Genomic DNA, 12188 nt, shown 5'->3' with positions numbered 1-12188 from the left:
ACTGCAATTTGACACGAACGCGCACCGACAGTGAACGCTTCGGTGGTCTCAGCACAACGACGCCTCGATGCCAGCATTCGAAGGGACGCTGGCATCAAGAAGCACTACCAACGCGTTCTCGCAGAAGCACTACTAGGTGGCGTTCACCGTACTCAGCACAGCGGAGCGTGGCCTCCGCAATTAGCTCTGAAAATGTTTCTGAAGTTGATCGCGGAGGCTGCAATTACGACGCGCTGTACGCGCTGATTTGACTCGGTGACGATTCAGTTACGTGCTTTGTCTTGCGCGTTGTATTAGTGTGTCAGTTACGTGCTTCGTCTTTCGCCTTGTGCTAGCGTGTGCAGCGTAGTGCAGCTTCCATATGCACGACGGTTGCTCATGGACATCGACGTTGGTAGTCGTGATGGAGGAGACGTGCCACCAGGCGTCAGCGTGGGTGCATCAACGCCTAAGGGCGCTTTAGCCATCTCATGGGTAGAGATGTCCCCTGGCCTGGTGCTCGGCTGTCGTGGGGGTCCACATCTCGAAAGAGGGCCCAATAGAGATTTCAGCTGTTGTTCTCTGGGCGCCTCTTGTCCAACCACAGACGGCCTTGTAGTCGAGCATCCGCCGCGGCTGTGGGAGGCAAGTGCTGCCGCCGGGTACCTACCGGTAAAATAGGTACAAGCGCGCTCCCGGCCTGGTGCTCGGCCATTATGGGACCTGAACGCTTGGAAAGGGGTGTTTGACCTCAACCCGAAGGTGCCCCCACCTCAATAGGTGCTTGGGGCGCCACATGGGAAATGACCGCCATGGGAGCGGCCCAGACACCACTTGTTTTCCGTGCTCACGTTGGTTTTGACGGGAATTCAGGGCGCAGGCTCCTTTCCCAAGCGTATCACCCCTGAAGGAAGCCGAACGCCAGGCCGGGGTACGCTTGTACCCTTTTGAACCAGTGGGTGCCCGGCGGCGGTGGGAATCGAACCCACAGCCTCCCGCAGCCGAGGCGGGAGGCTGTGGGTTACTAGCCTGCCGCGGCAGGCTAGTCACCACCAGCCCAGCGTTTTCTCCGTCAACGCCTCCTCCGTTCCAACGGCGGCGGCTCGAAACATGGTACGCGCGAGCGGCGCAGCGTGGCGCCAGCGGTCGAGCGCTGTATCTACTAGCAATTGGAAATACGCCCCCCGGCAACAGTCGCACCGCCTTAGTAGCTGCCCCCTTGTGGCACGTACACACTAGGGGCAAAACGCGCGCGGCGCGCCGCCGGCGGCAAGACATGCGCCGCGAAAGCAGTCGCGAAACAGGTCTTTCTTGCCACGGGAAGGTTCGCTCCTGGACCGATTTATTGCGGCTTGCCGCGTGCCGCAAATGAAAGAGACTAATGAGAGCGGCCCGCTTCCGTGAGGTGCGGGCGGGATACTGGTGTTATGCGGACCCGCCCGACCGCTCGTTTCGTACTCGCGTCCGGTTTTAGCCGGAAACTCGTTTCGCACTATCGCCTGCACGCGTCAGCTCCCGGACGGAGCTGACGGATTGTTCGAGAAGGGGTGAGGAGCCTATGCTGTCACGTGACTGCCCAGTTGGGGTGGCCGCCCTGCCGCAGCTGCGTTTTGCTGCCGGCGGCCCACCGTGCGCGTTTTGCCGCTAGTGTGTACTAAGGTCCCTAGATTTTCTGTTCTTTTTTAAGTAGAGACATCTACCTCCGTCGGCCGGCGTGTTCTTCCTAACCTACTGAAGCGGCGTATCTGCGTAGATAGCATCCGACCGTAAACGACCGCTGCTGCATCACACAAATACAGTGCCTAGAATATTGTCTAGTGTGCCGAGCACCCTCCCTTTTCCATGGGGGAGCGTGGCACCGTCTGCAATGAATGCCCATGGTGGCCGGCAGAGGTCGCAGCCGTGTAGGTGGGTGCCGACTGCGCGTGTCGTGTGCTTGGCTAGAGCAGTTTCGCAGTGGTTGCGTCGATTTCCTTGTTGGCGTTTTCAGTGTCATCACGGTGTTGCGTGTTTGTTCTTGCGTCATAAAAGCTTCGAGTGAGGTTGTGGTCGTTCTGCTCCCGTGTATGTGAGTAGGCGAACTACGTGAAGGCGGTCAAATAATGTTGAAACCACAGCGACATTGAAGCTTTGCGTAGTTGTGCAGGAGTAATTTCTGCTCGAGCAAAGGGCTTGTATTCGTGTTTACTGCACCATCTGATGACACACGGCTCGCAGAAGGGGAACGAAGGATAAAAAGAAACGACAAAACGCTGACGCCAACTGCTGTTGTGTGTAAAAAGTATTTAAAAGGCCGTTTCATCGAACGCACGTTCACTATCATCGTGAACGGCGTTTTCGACGATCTTCGCCGCAATAAATCGCGTGTGAAATCTATGCGATACGTACATTATTCCATAAGTATCCTTCACACTTTGTATCTCAAAGCAGAAAATTAAAAGGGACAATATATATATATATATATATATATATATATATATATATATATATCCGAAAGAATTTCCTTCAAAGTGGCACAGGCGTACCCAGTCCGTAGCCTCCTTAATTGTTGTGCTCAGCCGTTGAGAGCTCCGAATCGGCGAACTTCGATCGAAGGATCTGATGTCCACCGCAAAGCTTCTGTATCAGAAGAGTGCGCCCAACGCCGTAGTTTCAAAGCCACAAGCGCTGGTGGATTGCAAAATGATGGTGCACAACGGCCGCAAACCACTAGCGAAAGTCGCCATCTGTACTGCAATACCAGCGCTCATGGGGTCTTTAAGATAAATAAACGAAATGAAATCTCGATCTCTATTCCGGTCGCGTTGATGAATGTGCTATCTGGGCCAGTGTAATCATTAGCTTATGTCTATTGATAAGGTGAAATGAATAACTTAAAATAATTTACTTGCCACCTTTATTTAAGGAAAATGGTAGTGTTATGACTGCTGTGATGATGACAAAAGACAAAACAGGTCGCACAACTTGTGATGAGGTACGTATGATCCTTGATCAAGAAAGTTGCCTCAATTATCAGCTCCAGTTTGTTTATGGTCGACGCAGGTTAATTAAAGCCTGCTTCAAAGAAGCAGTACTATACCGACATTGTTCTCGCTGAAGAATGTTTGTTAGATCTTATGAAAACACGTACAATGTATGGGGCAGATTGTACGTGTTTTCTGGATGTACCAAATAGTTCTCATATACTAATCAAGCAACCATGCTTCTCGGCTCACCCTCGCAAGCTTTCACTTGCACCTATAGACATAATACGGCGTGCGGCCGCAATATCATATCGCACTTGGATTTTATATAGGGAACATATCACCATGACGGTGGAAATTCGCCTGGAGTATCCATACAATTGCTATTGCAAAAAAGCGAAAGTGGAGTAAAGTATAGCGAAAACGAACAATCAATAGTATAATTCCATATAAGAAAATTCTGGCAAGTGAAGCAAACGTTAATATTTTGCCCTGAAAGAGCAGCTCTTGTTGCATGACGTAAGTCGTATCACGGCATGCGATACAATGGTGAGTTTCTAAAACGTATGATGAACATGCGAAGCACATATACGAGCATCATCGAAAAGAAGTCATATATAGGGTGTTTTTATACACAATCCAGATTTTACATAAAGAGGCTATATAAGAGCAGCAAAAATGGCGTTGTCTTGCAGATGAGTTCCGAGGCGAGGCGGAAATACATTGCCATAATAAGGTGAGGTTCAGAAGAAAAATTAACAAAAATTAATAATTACCTTTTTTATACAGTTGTTGAAGTGGAGAATATGAAGGCACTCACATTTTAACGCACCTTATTTTTTTTACCTTGAAAGCCGCATTTAATTCGAGATATTTATCATCGAACTTTGCCTGGCAAGCATGTGCGGCTGTGTGTCGGGTTAGGATTTGCCGTGGTATGCTGTCATTCGAACTTCACCGCACACTTTTGAATATCTCGAATTAGGTGCGATTCTCCAGGTCGTTAAAAGATGCGTGTGGATGAAAATGTAACTGCCTCCTAATTTGCCATTTAGACAACGGTCCCCAAGACACGAATAAAATATGTAATCATTAAATTTTTGCTAATTAGTCTTCCGAGGCTCATGTCCGCCTCGCTTATGAACTCGTCTGCGAAAACACCAGGTTCGCTTCGTTTACTACTTTTTAAAAATAAAAATCTGTATTGTCTAAAAAAAACATCCTATATATATATAGTCAGTTTCACAGGTCCATATAAATTAGGCATTCTTATTGTCTAGTAGTAAGAAGTCGCCGTATAAGTATACTTTAAACATCCTACGTTGCAATGAGCTGGACTGTATTAGAAAACGAATGTAGCGCTTCCTTTTCCTGAATTGAACCACCGGAGGTTCGACACTCGACACAGAGCTAGCTAGTACGTAAGCTCAAACGCAGCCAGCAAACAGTAAATAAGCCTTCTTATAGTCAAAAGAAACCCTAAATTAGAAATCACCTACCCACATGAGAAATTTACTTCTCCCACGACCTTATAAATAAAAGAAGCGCAGCATCCCCTATGTGAAAACACGGTGGTCTACGAAGAGCGGGTGGTGCCGCGGCACCCACCCGCACTGCAGTGCTCCTAGCGGCAGCCGCCGACATTCATTGCAAACGGTGCCACCCGAAAGGCCGCGGTCGGCACACTAGCCAGTATATTTTAGGCACTATAACACAAGTGAAATATACGCTTCAGGCATGGGGCCAGACACCTGAAATTTCTACCTTGAACTGCTCAATCCATCCAGTGCCTTTATTAGCGAGAGAAAAAACGCTATCGTCGAAGCTATCCCCGGCCGCAGGATTTGGCAGCACGCCGTTCTCTTGGTCGATACGAGACCGTTATGGTGGCGTATAGGTGTAGGGAAATTGTGCGCGGCACGTGCACTGGCTTTGTTCGTGGCACTTACTCTGGTTGCATCCTTTCCCGCACATTGAAATAAAATGTGCGTTCGTAGCATCGTAAAGCTCAATTACGCGCGAGGAGACGGCGGGTGCTGCAGGAGGTAATCTCGGACGATCACTTTCCGCGTTACTGTCGCCTTCGCTCGAAGTAGTGCTCGACCAGCAATTCAGCTCATCCGGTTTTTACTCAACCGAGCAATAAGCGCGCACTGAAAGAGATGTCACCGAAAGCGATCGCCGGAGAATACGGGCCCTGGTCGCGACTTGGTGCTGACTGCATTACACGCGTGGACACTCGGCTGTGAGACTACGAGGCGGTGGAGACGAGACGAGCAAAGTACCTCTTCTTTGAGAGCACTAATTTATTGAGCTTAAATGACAAAGTACAGGTTAACGTGACAGAAATAGGGGCAAGTTGGTTGTACTATGTTGATATTTTGGTGCACTGTTTTGAGACACAGAACACGGGGAGGAAAAATTGCTGCGGTAGACGAAAAGTGGGAACTAGAAACTGTGTTACTTCAGACAGAATATAGTGGTGTAAACATGCACGTAAGAGATCAAAGCGCATAAAGAAAAGTTAAGTCCATATTCTCACAAAAGAATGCGCAGCACGACTTTATGCGCAGATCGTCAGGTAGTGATCGACAGTGATACTATAGAGTATGAGATTTTGAGGACTGGCTTTCCAGGCTTTCATGGATGTTCTTTAGCTCTTTGCTTGCTTGTTCCATTAAAAAAAGCTTCACTGTATAGATATACCAGTGTTCATTCTGAAATAAGCGTTCGTAATTCGCGCTGTTCGTGTAGTGAGCGAGTGAGTGAAACAACTTTATTGAGACCAGCGAATTGAGGCCTGGGCCTAGGCCGCGCCAGGGGCTGTAGAGAGACCGTTTCTCCTGGCCGCCTCTCGAGCTCGCTGGATGGCCCATGGTTGATCTTGCAGATCTGAGGTGATCAGCGCGGCTTTCCACCGCGCCCCAAGCTGTTCTGGGGAGACTGCATATTCATCCAGAACATGTGCGCAATCCCATAGAATGTGTTCTAGGGTGGCGTGTTCTGTCCTACATAATTTGCACAAGTCATCTGGGTATAGTTCGGGGTAGATGCGATCTAGGTGCACCGGGTTGGGGAAGGTTCTAGTTTGAAGTCGCCTCCAGTCAACCGCCTGAGATCTGTCTAATATGGAGCTAGGAGGTGGGAATATGCACCTCGACTTTTGGTAGAAGCGGGTGATGTCGCAGAATCTGAACATTTTGTCCCTCTCCTTCCAGGTCTCCCCTCCCGTTCCTTCGGGGGAAGCTTCTTCGCGAGCGCGGTAAATGAGACCTCGCGTCACGCGGTGGGCTTCCTCGTTGAGGTTGGGAGCGGGGGACTAACAGGAGGTGTGGGCTGGGAACCAAATGATGTATCTGTCTTCGAATTCCTCTGATGATATGAACTGTGCTTTCCCGTGGAGTATGTTAGCGGCCTCGGGCGATATTCTTCCTCGCGCATAGTTTCTGATGGCTGACTGCGAGTCGCTGATGACGTATCTACATTTGGGGGAAATTAAGGCCTGAGCGATAGCTACTTCTTCTGCAATTTCACTGTTATTAGAGCGTATCGAGCATGCGCTTATGCACTCGTGGTCGGAGTTTATTACTACTGCGACGTAGGATTCGTGACTCGGTAACTCCGCTGCGTCCACGAACAACGCTTCCTTGTCTCTACCGTATGCCTTGAGTAGAGCTTTAGCTCTGCTTTCCCTCCTTCCCTGATCAAGTTCGGAGTGCATGTTTTTGGGAAGAATGGGATCCTGGATCTTTTCCCTGATTACCTTGGGAACCGACATTTTACATCCTTGTTGATGGTGATAGGTTATCCCTAATTTGCTGAGGATACTCCTGCCCATGCGCGAGCCGGCTAGTCTCTCCAACTGAGCCTCTATCAGCTACTCTAACGTGTTTTGTACACCCAGTTGAAGTAGTCACTCGGTGCTGGTTCTTTCTGGAAGGCCTAGAGCTTGCTTGCACGCCTTTCGTATGAGTGCGTTGGTCTTAGCTTTTTCGGCTGAATACCAATTGAGGTATGCCGCCACGTATATAATGTGACTTATGGCGAAGGAATATATAAGTCTGGCGACGTTAGCTTCTTTCATTCCCTGGTGTTTGTTTGTGACTGCCTTGATTAGCCTTATTGCATTGGTGACTTTAGTTACTAGCTTCTTGACGGTTTCTCGGTTAGTACCCTTGGATTCAATGATGAGTCCCAGGATTCTGATTTGTCTCACTATGGGGATAGTCCTGCCGTTTTTGGTGCGAATTTGGATTTCTTCGTAGGCTCGGTTCCGGTTGTAGCCCCTGGGTGGTCTGCCTTTGAGCGTGGGTCGATAGAGGAGGAGTTCGGATTTATCCGGTGAGCACTCGAGGCCAGTACCTTCGAGATATTCCTCGATCGTGTCGACGGCCTACTGTAGTCTCTGCTCTATCTCTCCGTCGCTACCTTCAGACACCCAGATGGTGATATTATCTGCATATAAGGAGTGATGTATTCCGTGGACAGAGTTGAGCCGTTGCGGGAGTCCTATCATTGTTAGACTGAACAGCATGGGCGATATGACTGAATCCTGCGGGGTGCCAGCGCTACCCATGTGTCTCTCCTCAGTTCTGAGTTCTATTTATTTATTTATTTATTCAATACTGCAGGCCCAAATGGGGCCCAAGCAGGAGGCGCAGAATACATAAATATTTGCATATACACGTATGTATATATATACACACACACATGAAAAAGAAATACAAAAGCAATGCAACAAATGCAATGATCAGAAAAAGAAATGAAAGCGATGACCAAATAAGATAAATAGAATGTACACTGAAGGAATACAACTTAACAAACATTAGATTAGTATCACACGGAGTTTAAGGCATCAGGAACAATAGTAATAAGCATATATATGAGCACTTGCAACCATTATCGCGAGAGGGGAAAAACAAAATCGACAAATACCAGAAGTTGATGAACGAGCGACCACTGCGAAATGCAGAAAATAATAGAATAAGGAAGATGTGGAATATATCAAACAAAATTCACGTGTAAAAGAAAAAGAAAACAGTAACAAGGCTTGCTAACATAGCAATACTGTTAACATTAAAGACACATGCGTTCAATAGAATCGGTGCTTATCAATTGTGATAAGGGTAGGCTATTCCAATCTGTTACAGTGCGCGGGAAGAAGGAAAACTTAAAGAGGTTAGTTCGGGTGTTATAAGGTGTTAGAGAATCAACGTGACGATGCCGTGTTCGACGCGCTGTAAGTAGTTGAACATAAGCCTGTGGGTGGAGGGACAAACAGTTGTTTTTAAGCAAAAAAAAGAAATTTCAGTCTTTGTATTTTCCTACGTTGCTGTAGCGTTTGGATATTATGTTGATTCATTACGCTAGAAGGAGAGTCCCTTGGTCTATATTTAGAGAAAATAAACCTGACAGCTTTACGTTGGATCATCTCTAAAGCGTTAATGTTAATTTTCTTATAGGGATCCCACACAATGCATGCATATTCAAGTTTTGGTCGGATGAGTGAAGTATAAGCCAGCAATTTAGTACCCGAGGGAGCGTGGTTTAGTTTGTGCCTGAGGAGACAAAGTTTTCTGAAAGCCGAGTTACATACGTTAGAAATGTGGCGATTCCAGCTGAGGTCATTGGTTATTGTTATTCCAAGATACTTATATTGGCTGACTTTGGTCAGCGGTTCAGAGCCGAGGTTATAGACAAACGACATTTTATTCTTTTTTTGTTATGGACATGTAAACAGTTTTTTCTCTGTTGAATTCCATGCCCCAACGACTGCACCAGGAAAGAATGTTTTGAAGGTCAGAGTTATCTTCGTGGCGAGTAACCTCGATAAACAACACACAATCGTCAGCGAATGGCCTAACTTGAACAGGATGAGAAATTTCGTTAGTGATGTCGTTTATGTATATTAGAAATAGTAAAGGTCCTAGCACACTACCTTAAGGTACTCCAGAGGTTACTGAAAGTTCGTTAGAAGAGTAGTTATCTATTGAAACAAACTGCTTGCGATTAGACAAATAAGCCGCCACCCAGTTAATAATATAGGCTGGAAGCTCTATCGACCGTAGTTTTTCTATAAGTTTAATGTCAGGAACAAGGTCAAACGCTTTCTTAAAGTCTAAAAATATTACGTCAATTTGGCTCGACTTGTCAAGAGCACTTGCAAAGCAGTGAATAATTGTGGTTAATTGTGTCACAGTAGAGAAAAACTTCCGGAAACCATGCTGATGAGGAGACAATACGCTGTTGTCGCTTAGGAATTTGGTTATTTCATTAGCTATAATATGTTCGATTAACTTGCAACATGATGAAGTTAATGATATTGGACGATAACTGGTTACTAGGGTTTTGTCGCCTTTTTTTGGTATGGGAACGACACGTGCAGTTAGCCCGGTCTGTAGGAAGATTAGCCGAAGATAACGAGGAACGAAAGATAACAACAAGAAAAGGGGCTAACGCTTCAGCATACCTGCGCAGAAAAGCGTTCGGTATGTTGTCTGGTCCTGGAGATGATTACGCTTTGAGGTTCAGCAACATCGACACTACACCCGGGTGCGAAACAATATCAGAGGTCGAGTTACATTGCATGCGGTTAAGGTTTATACCACCATCGAAATTTGAAAAAACACTCTGAAAATAATTATTGAAGTGCTCTGCGATACGCTGTTTTTCGACAACGACATGGCCCTCGTGAACAATTTGGCCAATTGACTTGGTTTTTGAGCTTAGAAAAGCCCAAAATTTTTGTGGTGCCGTTCGAATAAAATTTGCCAATGTATGGTGAAAATACCAGCGCTTAGCTTGCCTTACTTCTTGGTTTAGTTTATTTTGAATTTCGTGAATTGAAGCACGTGAGGCGCATCGTCGTCTTAAGCGCTTAACATTTCTTTTAAGGTGCAATATCTTTCTCGTTATCCAGGGAGTAATCTTGGAAGTTTTTTGGTTTTATTGGGAATAAAGTTGCTAAGGCAGTGAGTGATAATTTCTTTAAATTTATCCCAAAGCACAGTTGCATTGTTACCGTGAAAGTTATCAAAGGATTGTTCAAGATAATCCAAGACACTTTCGTCTCTGGCACGAGAAAAGTCTTTAACAGTGGTTGTTTTACATTTTGTGATATTAATCACTTCCAAAGAACAAGAAAAATATACCAGACTATGATCAGAAATTCCAGGTTCAACCGAAACAAAAAAGTTTTCTAATGAACGACTTACAAAAACGAGTTCAAGTATTGTTGCTGATGTACCATAGGTACGCGTTGGCTGTTTTACAACCTGTTGTAGATTGGGAGACAGAATAATATCATGCAAGTAACTTAAGTGCAATTATTTCCGATGCAGAAAAACCCGTTCTCCCAATCAATATCTGGTAGGTTAAAGTCGCCTACAAGTAGTACTTTATCGCTTGTGAATGAAACCATGTGTTCAAAAAGATCACGAAAGAATTCTGGGGGCGAGTCAGGTGCTCGATAAACTGCAAATAGCAAAAATGATTTATCCCAGCAAGTAAGCTTTATTGTAACATATTCCAATTTATCCGCCTGACTTAACACCGTAGCGGATATAGTTTCTTTTACCAAAACTGCCACCCGCCCCCTCTAGTACACCTGTCACGGCGATACGCTCGATAAGATGGGGTAAACACAACAGAATCTTCAATATTGTCATGCAACCATGTTTCTGTTATAACAACTACATGGGGATTGTAACCCATGATAGTTGCCTCAAGGCTTTCCGATTTATTAACGACACTGCGGGCATTGATGTTTAAAATTCGCAGTTCTTTAGCACCAGGGGAAGTGTCAGCGGAGGCAAGTCAAGCATTTTTCGAAGTACTTTCATGGACGTCAATTTTTATCCTCGAGTTCTTACTGTCATCCCATTTGAATAGTTCATTGTTAACACTCATCTTATCATCAATTCAGCGAACTTTCTTGCCTTGTTCCCTTTCACTTTTAGCACTATCCCAGAAGAGTTTTCGTTAGTGTGCTGCGCGAGTAATCGTTTTGAATCGATATTCGACTACCCTTTAGTTTGTACGCACTTTTTAAGACAAGCTGTTTTTCGGTAAAATCTCTAAAGTAAATGATGACTGGTCTCTTGTTACCTTTGTTGCCAAGACGATGAATTCTGCCGACGGATTTGCAAGGAACAGCAAGCTTTGCAGAAAACACCTCGTCAAGAACTTTATTTTTAAGAATAGGTTGTTTCGCCGACATCCTCCGGAATGCCAAAGACTACTACATTGGATCGCCTGCTCCTACCCTCCAGATCAGTCAACTTCGCCTCCAGTGATCTTACTGTACGCTCAAGGTCATCTACACGCGAGGCTCGTTTTTCTAATTCACTGAATCTGGCTCCCCAATCAGCTATAACGTTTTCCACCTTATTCTGTTGCTCCCGGAGCGCAGTCATGTCCGCTGCCAGCTTATTCTGACCAGACAGCAACTCTTTCAGCATGGATTCGATAGAGGCCAATACCAGGAATTAGGGACATTTCGTACAGTTTCCTTTTTTCGCCACCACGTGGCGTATCGACCTTAAGTAATTCGAAATTCCCGCTATGGCGTATGCTATGACACACAACTAAAGAAAGCGCAATAAAAAGAAACACACCCTGAAGCGGTCGCTTCACCTCGGTGCTTGGAAACGAGCGCGCTTGTGTATCAGCGTTATCTCGAAGACGGCCAGCTACTTGCTCTACTGACAATGAATCGACGGTTTTGCTATACACCTGGCCAGAAAGCTCGTCCGCATTCTGGAGAGATGTCTGGCCGAGATAACGGCTCCCGCGAAGCTTCCGTTGAATATAATTTTTTTTCCTTGAGCAGGCTTTTTATTTGTGCACCACTGTGACCACGGTCTTGCGTATACGTCAGGGTTCTGTTTTTGGATTTCCTATAGAACTAGCGTGATCCATTGTTTAAGAGGAAGCTTTAGCTCGGGCCTATCTTCGATGCCTGTTACTCAAATACATGTAAAATGCAGGAACGCTTTTATGAGAAAACCGATGAACTGATTTGAATGAAATGTGTCGCATTTAAGAGGGAAAATTTAATTGCAGAGACTGCAGCAAATAGAATTTTCGTTTAGATAGTGTAATGTTTCAAAGAATTGCAGGATGTTCCTAAATTTGGAAAAAAAATAAAGTATGAAGTTTACAAATCTGCAACCCAGCCCAGCCATTAACAACGAATATGGCATTTCTATAAACTGCACCCGTTGGAGCATCAAAAGCGAACAACTT

Source organism: Dermacentor silvarum, chromosome 1 (assembly GCF_013339745.2).
Source record: "Dermacentor silvarum isolate Dsil-2018 chromosome 1, BIME_Dsil_1.4, whole genome shotgun sequence".
In the NCBI taxonomy this organism is placed as follows: Eukaryota; Metazoa; Arthropoda; class Arachnida; order Ixodida; family Ixodidae; genus Dermacentor; species Dermacentor silvarum.
This window is presented reverse-complemented; position numbering follows the sequence as displayed.